Here is a 13782-nt window from a genome sequence, read left to right on the forward strand (position 1 = left end):
CAAAAAATTTAAAAAAAAAGTTTCCCTCCCCCATGAAAAACATTTATTAGGATATAATTAATGTCTACTGTACATAAAACAACATGTTTACAGTTGCTCCTGATTTAAAACACATGCTCTAGCATACATACTCAGCCGTCATTACTAGTAGTCGGCAGTTAGACTAGACCTGTGCCTGGAGGGAGAGATATGGCTGAAAAACACGTACTTTAGAGATGTCCAAAGCTTGAATCAAACGCTGCTTGGTGCGCTTGAGCTTAGCCCGACCTTATGGTACATTGTCTGCAGGAAAGCGTCCCTGCTCGCTCCCTGAAATCGTAGACTGTAATTTGGGTCCTTTGCGCTTGAAGATGAATTGGAAGTTGTTACGTTCTGTGGTGTATGGTCCAGTTCTCGGCATACACAGAGTAATTATGCGCATTTTACACAAAAGAAACACCAATCATGCTCCTTATGCCCAGAGGGTCTAAGGCTTTCAATGGGTGAAATCTGGTTAGACATTTCCTGCTGTTGGGAGACAAGTAGCCGGAAGTGATTAAGCAAAGGTCCCAGTTATATGTGAGCCCCTACATTGAGTAAATGATGGGTGACCAATAAAAGTACCATTATTTGGGAAGGGGGAGGATATAGTAAACTTAAATAAAGTGGAAAATACCTTTAACAAAAATGATCAAACAATTTGAATTAGCAGCACAGAGTCAGAGAATGGAGAAGGATTCAGGTAAGATAAATGGTGAAGGACAGTCATGGTTGTCAAAAACTGACTAACTAGTTCATCTTTCATGTCTCCACCTTACACTGTCTCTCCTCATCCCAACGGTAACACACAGCCAATAGCCACACAGAACTGCCAGCCACCAATGGCTTCTGTAATATCAGTGGCTGCCTTGAAGCAGTCAGACACATTCTCTACCAGCAGCTATTGTTATGCCACTAAATGATGTATCATTTGTTCCCACACCTATTAAATCGCAGGCTCATGTCAGTAGGGCCATTTTTACCTTCTGTGTCACATCATTGTACTTCATTTAGTTGTACTATGATCAGGGGCTGGAGGGCAGGGGGGCATCGCCCCCCCCCCCCCCCCCCCGGGCCGCTCAGACTCGCCGCTATTAGGGCCGGCCGCCCTCCGGATTCAATTCCACAGGATATTTACCCGCGGCCGTATCTGATGACACGAGATGCGGCCGCATCAGCGCACAGGTGGCCGCATCACATGACACGGGATGCAGCCGCATCATCATCCTGTGTTATGGAATGCAGCCGCCTGTGCTCCCCGCGGGCTGTCATCTCCCAGCCCGTGCCTGATTATGATCTCTTCAAAGTATTACACGGTGATATGTTGGCATTTTATAAATGAAGGATAAAAATCATGATAAAAACTCTTTTCTTATGGTACAGTAAAAGTGTAAGCATCTAAATATTGATAATAACCACTTCCTTAGTAGACAGGATAAAGCAGCTTTATCCTACACAGCAAAATGCCTAGAAAGTCTATGAGAAAGGTTTGGAATTAAATTGAGTACATAATACCTCCCAACATTTAGAATCGCTAAATTGGGGCAAATTAATCACCACCTTCGTTCTGCTCCAACTCCACCCACAAATGATAAAAGTTTGGTCATTTTCAACCAGTAGCGGACTGGCCAGGGTGTCAGCGTGCCCGATGGGAAATGGGCCCTGTGGGACCCTGATGAAGTGGGTCCCTTTAAACATTAGGCAATATGCTAATAATGTTAATGACCTTTTAGTTACTACAAAATATACTAGAAGTTCCAATATAGGATACAGTGATCATCAAGCAGTATGGTTTAGTATAAAGACAGAGACCGACTCATACCACACAAATACAAAGGTGTTAGATTTTAGGAAGGTTGACTTTGTAGAGATGGGAAAATGTGTAAGTGATTTTCTGGCAGAGTGGAAGAACTTGAAAGGAGTGCGGGAGAGCTGGGAAAGATTAGAAAGTGCTATACTTAAAGCAACAGACCTTTGTATCAAAAGATAATATAGACCAATGTGTGAATACCCTTTGCGCTTCAATGTATATCTGACACACAATAAATTAAAGTTCATATGAAAATGAAAATAAGTCCCATATGTACATGTCGCAGCTCTGCTTCAGATATTGGTAGGTTAGTCCAGAAAAAAATAAGATGATAAAAAAGTAGATATGAAGTATCCATTTCTTATGAGTTTGGATACAAGACCATTGAGATATGCCTTTAATCTCTATTATTCTGGTACGCATTTAATATTTGGAAAGTTAATTGGTACAGTGTACTCATATTTTTGAGGATAATACACTATTGTGCGGTTTTTTTCCCCTGTTTATTTGGCATTTATGTACACGGACATGATATCCAGAGGGATCACGGAATAACCATATGAGAGGATTCAGTGCCAGCGACAGAGGATACATTATTATACAGATAAGCCTCATATTTATCACATTCTGGTACACATTTATGATGGAATACTCCTGGTTTTGGAATTTGGTGTTTAAAGGATAATACACTATGATATGCATTTGTTTCTTTCTGAGAGTATCTGATCTCCTTGGACAGCATTGAGGAACTGTCGTTTGGAAAAATCACCCATTCAACATACTATTTGAAGTGCCTGTGATTATCTTCCTTGTGGTAAGCATATTTGAATATATCCATTTACTAAGGCGCTTACTTCTCTTCTACACTGCCAGCAATATGTACAATATATGTATATTATACTGTAATTACTAAAAAAAAATAAAAAAAAATAGACATTTATTGTACAAAAATTTTAATTGTACCTTTTTTCCACATATTAATTATTTTGAAAATTGTATCCATTACTTATAAAAATTAAATGATAGATTTATAGTTGTGGGTGGGCTCCCTTTGTCTCCTGGCAACCAATATGTTTAGACCCAGTCCGTCACTGCTGCACAGTATATTCCAGAGAATCACTGCTCTTACTGTAAAGAACCTTCTTAATAGCATGTAAGGAAAGCTATTTTATTTTCCAACTGCAAGAAGTGACCTTGTATCCTTTGCAGAGGCCTGATACTGCTTAGTTCCTAGAGTTCATCACAAGTGTGAATAAGCTCAGATTTTGTTTTTATTTTTTTTTCATTAATCATTTTTATTGAGATTTGTTAGGTTAACGGGGGATACAGAAAGAAAGAAGGGGAGGGTGGGGGATATGAACACACCAATACAGCGTATGCAGGTTAGAGACATTATACAGCATACATTCTACATTCTACTGTGGCTATTTCACCTAACCCACCAGACTTGGTCTAAATCTTTGACTGCCCAATTTAAACACTCCATCAAGGCACATCTATTGGCATAGGACCTCCATTAGTAGGGGGAGGGGAAGAAGGATTATTAACCGGAGCACCACCCCCATCAGTCACTTAGACATGATATTCAAACCATTTCCACAGTGGGGAGGATGGTCTCATAGAGTAGGGGACATCAAGTGTTTCCATCTCGAATGCATAATGGACTTTGGTTATTACTTTTGACAGGGTGGGGGGTAGCGGCGCCCTCCATGCCTGGGCTATGGCAGCTCTGGCAGCAGTAATTATATGGTTAAACACATAACAGGCCTGTCTTGTGACATGAGGTGGATATATTTGAAGAAGGGCAATTTCAGGGGCCTTAAAAAGATCTAATCCGGTCACCCTCTTAGCTAAATCAAATACCTGAGCCCAAAAGGAGCGTAAAACCGGACATGCCAAAAAAATATGAAGCAAATCCCCAACCATCGAGCATTGTCTCCAGCACAACTTAGACTTGGAGGGCCACATTTTATGGATTCTGGAGGGGGTCAGGTATAGTCTATCAACTTGTTTGATAAACATTTCAGTGTGGTTTAAACATTTGGACATACGAAAAGCATTTACATAAACTGCCTGCCACTGGTCCTCTGTGAAGGATGTCTGGAGATCTGATTCCCACTGGAGTTGGCTAGAAATTTTGGCTATTGGCTTCGGGGAAGTGAATCCGTACCAGAAGGTGATCCCAGCTCTATTATCTCCCTTCGTAAGTTTCGAGATAAGTGGGGCTGGCGGGGCCTGCAGGGTCATGTTATATCTCAAGAGGGAAGCAATCCAGTGCCTGATTTGTAAATATTTGTAAAAATCTCTTGTAGGTATATGGAATTGGTGCTGAATTTGTGCGAAAGACATCAACCCCTGGTCATCAAATAAAGACCTTAGGTCTACTATGCCATTCGTTATCCACAGGGACAAATTCAAGTCTGGGATCAATTTCGCCAAAGTCCACAGTGACAGGTTATTAGCAGGGAGGAATATGGTAGGGGAGGTCTCAACCAGCTTATCCCAGGCTCTCAACACAGAGCAGGGAAGATGCTAGCGCGCAAATTAAGAGGCCGACAAGCTAGGAACAGAATAAAATATTTATCGTTGGGAGGGGATCAGAAAGCTTCTAACCCCAAAGATATAGCCAATATATTTGCAAAGTTCTATGCCACCCTATACAATCTGAAGGATGATCCCTCTACGATCCAGCCTAATAGTAAAACCATAGACTCCTTCCTACAAGGCCTAAATCTCCCCAGTCTAGATCCTGAATCAGCCGTGACCTTAGATGCCCCGTGGACACAGCCTGAAATTGAAGAGGCTATCAAAAAATTACCGAAAGATAAAGCCCCAGGCCCAGACGGCTATACTAATAATTTCTATAGTGCCTTTAAGTCTGACTTAGCCCCTATTCTTATGCAAGTGTATAATACTGGTACTGAACAGGGGCATTTCCCTAAAGAGATGCTCGAATCTCGGCTGATAACAATCCCGAAGCCAGGGAAGGACCCTGCATATTGCTCTAACTACAGACCTATTGCCTTGTTAAATACGGACATTAAAATTTATGCCAAGCTCATTGCTAATAGATTACAAGACCTCATCCCGCAGCTCATACACCCCGATCAGGTGGGATTTGTCGGCGGGCGTCAGGCCTCTGACAATACAAGGCGAGTCTTTAACATTATTGAAAGTGTCGAGGGGTCCCACCAAGAACTGGTAATTCTCTCCCTCGACGCAGAAAAGGCCTTTGACAGGTTACACTGGGGGTTTATGAAACAGGTCCTTCTTCGCTTTGAAAGATAGGTTTTTGAATGGGATTATGGCCCTCTATAGCTAGAGTGCTTAGCAACGGCTTTCTGTCCGATCATTTTAAGATTTCTAATGGCACCAGCCAAGGGTGCCCCCTTTCTCCCCTAAATTTCATTCTAGCAATAGAACCTCTTGCTCAAGCTATTAGACAGGCTGAGTCCTTTCCTGGGGTTACAGACAATCAGACGGTTTACAAGCTATGCCTTTTTGCAGATGACATTTTACTATTTGTAACTGACCCGGAGTCCTCGCTGCCGCCCCTTCATGCTATACTTGATAAATTCAGTGGAGCGTCCTACTATAAGCTGAATACCACTAAATCCGACACGTTACCTATTAATTTACCGCCAGCTAAAGTGTCGAGCCTTGGAGCTCTTTTTCCTTACTCTTGGAAGTCTGCAGCGCTCCAGTATTTGGGCATTCAGGTTACTCCCTCGATATACAACATTGTAGACCTTAACTTCGCGGCTTTGATTCCCCTAATTCTCACCTTGAGATGTGATGTCATGGATGTGCAGCGAGGTCTCCTGGTTAGGGAGGCTGGCAGCTTTTAAGATGATGATTTTTGCCAAAACTAATGTATCTGTTCCATACATTGCCCTTGTATTTCCCAAAATCTATAATGGACAAACTACACTCTATCATGTGCTCATATATTTGGAAGAATAAACCCCCCCGAATAGCAAGTGCTCGTATGTCCTTAACCAGACAAATGCGTGGTCTAGCTCTTCCAGACCTGGCTAGATATCATGTGGCTTGCCTCCTTGCACAATTAGAGACTGGTCTCTTCCCCCCAATACAAAACCTTGGGTAGATTTGGAACGGGCTCGCAATCCTCTTTTCCCTTTGCAAGATCTACTCTGGCTGCCCAGACGGTGGCGCCCTCCTTGTGGGCCCATGCCCCGGCTAGTCAGCGACGCGTTGAGAGCCTCAGATCTTTTTACAAAAGCTTAGACTCTACTTTGCTAAATAAAATAAAGTTATAAAATATTCAATCCACAAAACATACGGTTTTGCAGCATATTTAATGTTGATTTAATTTTCTGTAGATACATTTGTTTCCATTACATTTCTTCATCCTGTAGAAAATGCACCTGGGAGGTGAGAAAGAAATTGAAAGTGTATCCTGAAGCCCAATTTCCAAAATCTTCAAGGGCATGTCTAAAGTCCTTTTGCAGGGAGGAAAATGCTCTGCATTTGTTCTGTTAAACAAAGAACAGGCCACCACCCACACCCACTAAATTCTCTCGCCCCAGCTCCTGAAGTCCATTTAAATAATATATTTCTGCAAAACAAAATCTTGATTTTACATGTCTTGTGCAAAATGAGGAGCCTTCTGCTAGGAACGCCTTGAACCAACCGTTTGTAGAAGCAAAGCGCTACACCAACATCTTCATCAGTCATATTTAAACAAATGTAGTTAAATGGAGCCAGCTACAGGGACAATAGAATGCAGCTTCAATTTAGCTAATATATTCTATATATTATATATACAGGATAGCATGTTACAGATGGGATATGTGATACTAGTCGCGCAGCACCTATGGCTAGAATAACACAAGCTTTATTCACGGAAACAAACCTGCATGTGGCAGTCATTTTACTTCTCAACTGAAACAGGTCAGGGCTGGACAGTCTCAGATTCTCAAATACTGGCATCAGGCCCATGTTTCGCCTATCTCCAATTAATCACAGGTGTTTCAGTAACTGAAGCTGTCATTTTCAATGCCACACATGTGATTAATTAAAGGTATCTGGAGTTATGCCCCGAGCTAGCCTGTCAATGTCTGTGTTTTATGAACAGGCTAACAGCGGATGTATAGACTTCTCAGAACCAGCATTGCTTGCAGGGGAGTTTCTAAGCAAAGCTTTTTATCATATACAATAAATCTAACACAATGCTATCTCATGAATTTGACTGAAATTATATATATATATACACATATATATATATATATATATATATCATACTTGCCAACTTTTCCTCGTTGGTTTCAGGGAGATCCTGGGGGAGGTGGGTGTGTGGGGGCGGGGCTTGATGAATCGCACCATTTTGAGGCTAAGATGCAGCGATATTTGCGTCATTAAGCCCCCCCGCCACTTATCTATTGCGGGAGGTTGCCCAGCTCTCCTGGTAGCCTGGGAGGTCTCCCAGAAATGCGGGAGTCTCCCGGAGATTCCGGGAGAGTAGGCAACTATGCGTTAAAGAAAAGCAGTCAATGAATCTCTAGAGACTGAAGTGTCTTTTACATTTCTGTCTCCATTACTGAAGTCATGTTGTCTTACCTGTCAGTCTTCGATTAAATCTTGGTCTCCATGAAAATGGCCACCTCCATAGGCATCAATACATGGACATAGGACACAATTTCTGAACTGTGTCATCGTGCCACAGATGGCGAAGTCAACCACGTCTTGTACTGGTCCAGCATCAGGGAGAATGCCAGACTCTTCAGGGAGTAAGGGAGATCACCCTTATTTCAGGGAGTCTCCCTGACATTCAGGGAGAGCTGACAAGTATGAGATATATATATATATATATATATACACACATATACACATACACACATATATATACACATATAGTATGTATAATGTAAATTTGAGTGGCATACATGAAATAAAAGTATGGTTGGGAAAATTACAGCTGATTAACAGTCGATATGTGATAAAAGAGGATTTATCCATTTTTATTAATCCATTTGGGGGACATTGTTCACCATGGAGTATAGAGGGCGCTGTGCGGGGAGTAATGTACTCATGTATACTAAAACTTGTCTGGCCTGCTCCTACCCTTCTATGCCCCTTCCATGAAGACTATTCAGTTATTTAGGACTGAAATGACAATCAAACAAGAACCACAATCAACCAAAAACCAGTGAAGAACTAAAAGGGGTGGGAATGCAGTGTCCCCAAATGGAATTTGAGACATGGATTTTATGGTGAGACACAAATATAAACTTTGAATTTCAGTGTACAAATAAGTATTTGTGTGCTACATGAAGAAAAACAGCCAGTATTTAACTTATGTGATAAATAATAAACTAATTTGCACCTCTTGCATAGCAACATGGTTTTGTCCAGAAAACTTAAGAAAACTTACTCAATTTCTTGCCTAAGTTCCTTAAAGAATCAGGCCCTCTGTGGTAATGTTTAGAGGAAGCCAACTGGCCTTGGGCTATCTGAGGTCATTCAGACCATGATCCTTAGCTCAAAGAATCATGGCCTCCCACAGCCATGCCATTAAAGCCAGACAGGCTAAGTCATGGTGGTAAAATGGACCCTGACTTCGAAGATTTCCTCTGAGGGATAGTCTGCACAGTGGTTCTGCCACTATGCATAGAATATTGGCATACCATGATCTTCTCTGCTATTCTGGCGCTACTAGAATTACTGGGATGCCTTCTATCTTGGCCTTCTTCAGCATGGGAATCGGAGTGAAGAGAAACACTACCTGGTGTTTACATGTGAAGCATTCATGGCATCCACTAGGAAAGCCAGCAGATCTCTGGTTCTTCCAGAGTACCAAATTATTTTGTGGTTCGAGAGGCCATTATCTCTACCTCTGGCTGACCCCATCTCTCCACCATCTTGTTGAAAATCTCAGGATGGAGGGACCACTCCCCAGCATGTATGGCATGCCGACTCAAGAAGACGGTCTCTTAATTGTCCAGTCCTAGTATAAATTTAGCGGAGATTGCTGGGACATAATTTTTCCACCCAGCACATAATCTTGGCTGTCTCCTTCATTACCAGAGGACTCTTAGGGGTAAATGTATCAAGCTGAGAGTTTTCTGGTGAGTTAAAAAAAAAAAAGCTATCATTTATTTAGTACATTCTACAAAATGATAGCTAGAATCTGATTGGTTGCTATATGCAACACCTCCATTTTTCAAACTCACCGGAAAACTCTCAGCTTGATACATTTACCCCCTGGTGTCCTCTTGTATACTGCATGGCCAAGGCATTGTCTGACTGAATTAATATGGGTCTGTCCCTTAAGAGGGACTAAGCCTGCAGCAAACCATTTAGCACAGCTCTGAACTCGCTACGTTTATTGGTAGCCTCGCTTCCTCTTGGGACTAAAGGCCCTGTTGATGGCGGTCCAGCATCACTGCTCAAATTTTCTGAGACTGGCATACATGGTCCAGTCCCAGATGGAGAAGGGGTGATCCTTGTTGAGATTTTGCCTCTTCAGTCATTACAGAACTAACAAGTCTGAGGCTACAGAGAGTTGGACCTTGACCACCTGCCTAGAATCTTGTTCTGGAATGTCAGAGTGAGAATAAGCAAACTGCATATTTTCAAAGCAAGATCTCATTCTCCCCAACAGCTTCATGGATAATAGAGACCTCTCTAAGGGATATGAGCTTTCACTTGTTTTCTGAATGTCCAGAATCTTTTCCGCTGTTAAAAAAAACACTGACAACTGGTGTCGAAAGGAATACCCGGAAAAACAATGCACTGGTCAGGGGCAAGTCTGCACTTTTATAACCCAGCTGTGCGATTCCAGGGTTTCCACCGTAATGTGCAAATAGGTCAGACGAAGAGGGACAGAGCTCACCTTTATCAAAAGATCCAGGTATGGTATGACTGTCAATCCTTTGGACCTTAAGAGCTGCTACATCTTTTGTAAATACCATTGGTGCTATAGCCAGATCAAAGGTTAGTGCACTAAAATGGGTAATAGAATTTCTCCACCACAATCCTGAGAAGACCATGAGATGTCTACGAAAGCAAGAAATTAATCTTGCTCTAATGCGTTGATCACTGATCATACGATTCCCATGGGAGAACACAGGATTTCTGAAAGGGGGTTTCCATGCCACCAGTGTGGGCATGACCAACATGCAAGGGGCGTGGCTATCATTTGAGTCAATACTGCTCTCCAACTATTAAACATCCCCTTCAAATACCCAGACAATACAAATCAGGACAGTCACACAAATTCAGGAATGCCCCACCAGTACAGTCGACAGACTTCTCTGCTCTCTCCTATCTGTTCTTGTAGCTTTCACTAACAGCTGCTGTTCATATCATAAGCTCAGTTGCTGCTTATCATAATCCTGAAATGTGGGGATCTGTTTGGGAAAAGGGATAGGAACATGAAACATGGAAAACCTAGCAATGAGTGAACACTCTATGCCTCCCTACCCCAAGCCAGGCCCAACACTAAATCAATAGCATCCTAATGTCTAATAATTTGTCCTACCTATCTGCAGCCAGTCCCAAAATTAAATAGCATTCAAATTTATTAAATAGATTACCTCAAATTAGCCCCAACATTAAATTGTTAGCATTCAAAAATAATCAAATCTATTTCCTCCAGCATGTCATGACATTAAATTAACAGTATTTACATTAAATACACCTATTTCACCTTTAAATAGCCCTGATGTTAGATTAGTATTCACATTTAATAAATAGCCCACCTTCTTCCCAACTTAGCCGCACATTCAATTATTAACCTCCCAAACCAACCCAGCTTTAAATACTGTATTGACATCTCCCCACCTTAAGTTAATAGGTACTACCTTTACCACACTATTACATAAAATAGTCCCCACCATTAAATAATTTGCCCCCCACCAATAAACTAATATCTCCCACCCACTATGAAATAATTATCACCCATCCTCTTCATTACATGAATACCCAGCCTCCAGCCCCCATTACATTAAGAGTCCTTCCTCCAGCTAACATTTACCTTCTTCAATCTGGTACTCTGCATTGGAGAGGCAGACACCTGTGTCTGCCTCTTGCTTCCTGTACACAGGGGATTGCACGCATGTCACATGGTGTGTGACCCATGTGTGTTAAGGTTTAGAATTAGAGGTCAGCAGATGAGTGTGACAAGAGACCAACACCTGTAACAATTTTTTTTTGGGTGGGGAGGAAACACAGACTACTTTCAGATTGTTTTTCTGTAAGCTGCCTAGCCCCAAACCAGCTTACCACTTTAGTGAACACTTTAAGCAAAGAACGGATCTTCCCAGAGAAATGAAAGAACTGAAATATCTGTCCTTTATATATTGGAGCATTAAGTGGAAGAATATAGCGCTTTCCTCCAGTGTCCTAAGAGATGATCCTGTCCATTCTGGGCCACAGAACACAGTCCTCTCAAAAGATAAGGGTTTTTGGGCATCTGCCTTCCATGACTGAAGCCAGAGAGTACGCATGACTGCTACTGCTAAGGTTCTGGATAGACCTAGACCAGCATCACCTAAATGTTTCCTTTATATGGTCCACTTAGGACATTGACTCCGATATAGGCATCCCAAATTGGAAAAACAGGATGGGGAGCTCAGCATACACTCATTTGATTACTCAAACGACTGTAAGAATGAGTGATGAACCTGTTGCAACAAAGATATTCTATCCATTCATTCCTTTAAAGAAGCCGTGTTCGGAATAGGAATTGGTGGATTTCGCAAGATGGGAAATGAGAGCATCTACTATTGGTGTTATCTCAAATTCCTCCATGACTACTACCAAGAAGGGGTAGTTGAACTGAAACCTCTATGGAACCTGAAAACTGCATTCTGTTTTCACCCAAGAGTTCGGAACACTGTGGGGAGAAGGGAAAATAAACTGTTTCTTAATTTAAAATCACTGGTTCCTCCATATCATGAATATCAAGGGTGTGTCTGACCACTAAAATCAGATCCTCAACCCCCTATATGCTGGAAGAGTCATCATCCCATCCAGTCAGGTCCTCATAATCTGAGTCCCCATGGAAAAAAGTTTCTTCCTGAGAGGAAAGGTCAGACTTGGAATCTCCTAACATTTTGACCTGCGTTGAGCCTGGCACTTACGAGGCTTGGTGGGTGATGAAGTCTCCAACAGCCATTCCAAAGAGGAACACACCCCCTGTATTGACTGGGGCCTGTTGAGGCACAGCTTCCTGACAAAGGGGATCCCATTAATGGAGTCCCTAATAGAAAGGCGGGAGTGATAAGATCCCCTACCTCGACAGGACAGAACATTAAATCAGTGCACACTTTATCAGCTATGTGATGGATTGAGCTAGCGTATTCGCTAAAGTCTGGCTCCCCCATCTCAGTTGGGGCCCCCAGACAAATGTGGACCTTTGGTCTAGGATGTACGAAATCACACATTGGCCCTATGAGCTTCCCATTGGAGAACCTAATGGATCCAACAAATAGTGCATCCATGGGAAGTACAATTTTATTTTGTGTTGTATTCAAGCACTTCATATAATAAATACATAGGTCCCTGATGCATATGAAAAGGTCACTGTGGAGGGGCATTGACATCCGCTCAGGCTGCATGAAGCAGTTAATAGTATGATGTGGCACAGCAATAGCTACACAGGCAGATCCAAACAAACAATACATCCAGGCCAAGGCAATTGTTTTTTGCATTAACTGAATTCTAGTTTTAGATTTGGGTGGATTGACACTTGCTTCTACATTGTTGTGGTATAGGTCACAAAAAAAAGCACACGAGACAATATGCAGTATTTAATTTTAAATATATTTTCCTGATGTTATTACAATCATAAACAATATAGGAATGCTTAGCCACATTCTGTGTAATTTATGGGTGCTGTCTGTTCTGTGCTCCAGGCTAAGATTTGGATTTCACACTGTCATTCCCAGACATTATAAAGAGAGAGACTTACAGTATGTCCTTTGTCACTACCAGCGCAGCGTCAACCCTGGGAATTAGAAATCTGCTTCATACCCAAAACCCGTCACCAAGCCACGGTAATGGAGTCCATAATAAAATGGGAACTGTGGCTCATTATTATTGTTGACCCTGAAGCTGAATAGTAGATGTTGGCCATCCTGACCTCTTAATCACCAATACCAAAAGCTCTCTCATACTGCAACCCCCTTGGGGATTGTGGAGACGCTAAAGACTGCTAAGGATTCCAGGAACGGACCACAATGGAGTCTTTTAATGTGTTGAAGAGGGAACACAGTTAACCTACTTGACCTTTGCTATTTTTTTTGTGCAAGTTGAACCCTGCAGACCAATGGAAATGAGACAAGTAGTTACATTTTACAAAGAACCACATTTAAACAATTAGGATGATCTTATATGGAATGAACAGGAAAACAATTGTTTTATTACACAGTGACAAGTATGTAGACACTAAAAGGAAATTGAGGGAATTAACCAATTGAGACCCTAACTAAGAATTTAGATCCAACGATGAACAAGAGTTAATTTCAGCTCAGAGCTCTATTTTTACTTGCGCACAAGGAAACCAATTTTAGTTGCAAAGCAGATCACGTGTGCAGCCCAGCAATCTTTAATTACAACGTTAAAGTAAAACTAAATGCAAGTTTGATGCATACATTGTTTTATGAAGAGGTGCGTTTGACAACACAATGTTCCCAAACCAGTTCGAAAGACCTATTAAGCCAATACTCAGCGCTGTTAGTATTAAATACTCAGATTAACTACATGTAACACTAACCATTCCCTCTTTAAACTTGCCTACAGATGGACAGGCTCGAGTTGGTGGTGCTGACATTCTTTTTATTTTTTAGTGGACTGATGAGAAAGATGTTACTCTAGATGTAGCCCAATTTATGTACTGCACATCAATTCGTTAATACAATAGGTTCTATGATCTTAGTCAAACAAACCTAAAAATAAAACCACATAAAAACTTCAACATAAACAAATAT

General features: G+C 41.6%; 1 long non-coding RNA gene across 2 annotated transcripts in view; it reads left to right on the forward strand.

The window, feature by feature from the left end:
- The first annotated feature begins 1787 nt into the window (after nucleotides 1–1787).
- LOC142158246 (uncharacterized) overlaps nucleotides 1788–13782 on the forward strand; it is a 35295-nt gene continuing 23300 nt past the window's right edge. Inside the window, exon 1 of one of the 2 annotated variants that reach the window (XR_012692739.1) lies at nucleotides 1788–2642. This is a non-coding gene — a long non-coding RNA (uncharacterized LOC142158246). Of the gene's footprint in view, nucleotides 2643–7926; nucleotides 8062–13782 lie in introns of those variants that run through there. The other variant, XR_012692740.1, reaches the window with a different exon arrangement.

Source organism: Mixophyes fleayi, chromosome 5, assembly GCF_038048845.1.
Source record: "Mixophyes fleayi isolate aMixFle1 chromosome 5, aMixFle1.hap1, whole genome shotgun sequence".
NCBI classification, from domain to species: domain Eukaryota; kingdom Metazoa; phylum Chordata; class Amphibia; order Anura; family Limnodynastidae; genus Mixophyes; species Mixophyes fleayi.